We start from the raw sequence: 2,819 nt of genomic DNA on the forward strand, positions 1-2,819 counted from the left end.
CTAGTTGAGTATCAGGAGCATCAGCATTTCTGGGTTCGATTACAGGATCAAAATGGCCAGAAACAAAGACCTTTCTTCTGAAACTCATCAGTCTATTCTTGTTCTGAGAAATGAAGGCTATTCCATGCGAGAAATTTCCAAGAAACTGAAGATCTCGTACAACGCACAGAACAGAACAGCGCAAACTGGCTTTAACCAGAATAGAAAGAGGAGTGGGAGGCCCCGGTGCACAACTGAGCAAGCGGACAAGTACATTAGAGTGTCTAGATTGAGAAACAGACGACACACAAGTCCTCAACTGGCAGCCTCATTAAATAGTACCCGCAAAACACCAGTCTCAACGTCAACAGTGAAGAGTCGACTCCGGGATGCTGGCCTTTTAGGCAGAGTTCCTCTGTCCAGTGTCTGTGTTCTTTTGCCGATCTTAATCTGTTCTTCTTTTGTTGGCCAGTCTGAGATATGGCTTTTTCTTTGCAACTCTGCCTTAAAACGATCAACTTGGATTAGCTAACACAACGTGCCATTGGAACACAGGAGTGATGGTTGCTGATAATAGGCTTCTGTACGCCTATGTAGATATTCCATTAAATATCAGCCGTTTCCAGCTACAATAGTCATTTACAACATTAACAATGTCTACACTGTATTTCTAGCAGCACCAGACCAGCACCCAACTGTAGCACGCACTCCAGCAGGTATATCTCTCTGGTCACCCCCAAAGCCAATTCCTCCTTTGGCCGCCTCTCCTTCCAGTTCTCTGCTGCCAATGACTGGAACGAACTACAAAAATCTCTGAAGCTAGAAACACTTATCTTCCTCACTAGCTTTAAGCACCAGCTGTCAGAGCAGCTCACAGATTACTGCACCTGTACATAGCCCATCTATAATTTAGCCCAAACAACTACCTCTGTATTTACCTACTGTATTTATTTATTTTGCTCCTTTGCACCCCATTATTTCTATTTCTACTTTGCACATTCTTCCACTGCAAATCTACCATTCCAGTGTTTTACTTGCTATATTGTATTTCCTTCGTCACCATGGCCTTTTTTTGCCTTTACCTCCCTTATCTCACCTCATTTGCTCACATTGTATATAGACTTATTTTTCTACTGTATTATTGACTGTATGTTTGTTTTACCCCATGTGTAACTCTGTGTTGTTGTATGTGTCGAACTGCTTTGCTTTATCTTGGCCAGGTCGCAATTATAAATGAGAACCTGTTCTCAACTTGCCTACCTGGTTAAATAAAAATATAAAAATACATTTCTGATCAATTTGATGTTATTTTAATGGTCCAAAAATGTGCTTTTCTTACAAAAACAAGGACATTTCTAAGTGACCCCAAACTTTTGAACGGTAGTGTATATGAAATAAAACTAAAGATTTGGTCCTCTACAAACTTAAAGCAAACTTTCTCCTCTTTGAAAGGCTGACATCTCCCATCCATTTCCTTCCTCTCCGTTAGCTCGCTCAGAGTGAGATCCAGCAATATCACAGCACCCTGAAATTCAAGTGAAGGAAAGAGAGTCCCAGCAGTACCAGGAAAGCTTTACAAACAGCTCTGTATATATTTACCTTCCTGCCTGGATGGAAGGGGTGAGTTCAGGGGACAAAGCCCCTCTGAGGCAGCAACAGAATCATTTTTGACGACACCCAGCACGTTAGGGTGGAAGCAAATAAGCCACAAAGACAGACGTGTGTGTGTGTGTGTGTGTGTGTGTGTGTGGGCATGGTTGGTGGTTTAGGAACAGCTCAACCTAAAGTTGTCATTATCCAGGATTGGGCGTAGATTAATGGAAAGTCTTTCCATACTTCCAAATTCATCAAATAAAAATAATATGATGATAAGTCAGTTAGGAAAATCTCACACAAAACATTATCAAGGTATTACATTAGATTAGTTATAAAGGAGACTCTGCTAGGTATCAGGAGTGTCAAATTGCAGAGACAATTCAATAAAAGCTTGTAGAGTGGATGCTACACTTGTGACAATGGTCTCACAAACTTTTGCTTTAGACAAACAAAACTTCCCAAATGCCTGATCCTGAAAATGTGTGTCAATCTTAGTTTTGACAGAAGTCTGCAGACAGTTTTGCAATGATAAACGGAGATTAGCTTGGACAGGACAGTACAGGGTAAACATGCTGTACTGCCCATCTGTCTGAAGAGCTCACTGATCATGTGATGTCAGCACCAGGGATGGGATCATGTGGCAGGTGATCTAAGTTTGACTTACTGAACCAGCACTGAGGGATAGAATATCAAAAACTGATGTTTTGCTGTCAAGAGCACATTGCTCAATGAGAGAGCTTTGGCTTTATTGGTGGTCAGTTGAGAGGGGTTGTAATAGAACATTGCAAATTCACTTATCACGTTTTTTTTTATGTCATACTGAATGCCACATTCATATAAGAGTGCGTCTAAAAATTTGAAGAATGTTTCATCTTGTGCACTGACTAAATGTAGAGCATGCAATGTATTCCAAGTAGGAAACAAATATTTTCATTTCATACTACTCTATATGGCAACAAATTAGATTTTGTATTATTATTATTGTTTTACTGTGAAAGCAAATAGGAAACATTGAATAACCCACATCCATTCTTTAATATTCATTTGAAATAATTCATATGGCTTGAAAATAAATACATGATTGACATGAATGCACCCATTTTCAATTACCTTTCCTATTCCCCGTCTCAGATCCAGTGAGGTGTTTCATAAATAATTCAAGAAAGGGGAAATTGATTATCAATGCAATAGCCTGATACGAGATGTTTATGTTTTTCTTATAAATAAGATATGTTCTCATGAAG

This window comes from Salmo salar, chromosome ssa25 (genome assembly GCF_905237065.1).
Source record: "Salmo salar chromosome ssa25, Ssal_v3.1, whole genome shotgun sequence".
In the NCBI taxonomy this organism is placed as follows: domain Eukaryota; kingdom Metazoa; phylum Chordata; class Actinopteri; order Salmoniformes; family Salmonidae; genus Salmo; species Salmo salar.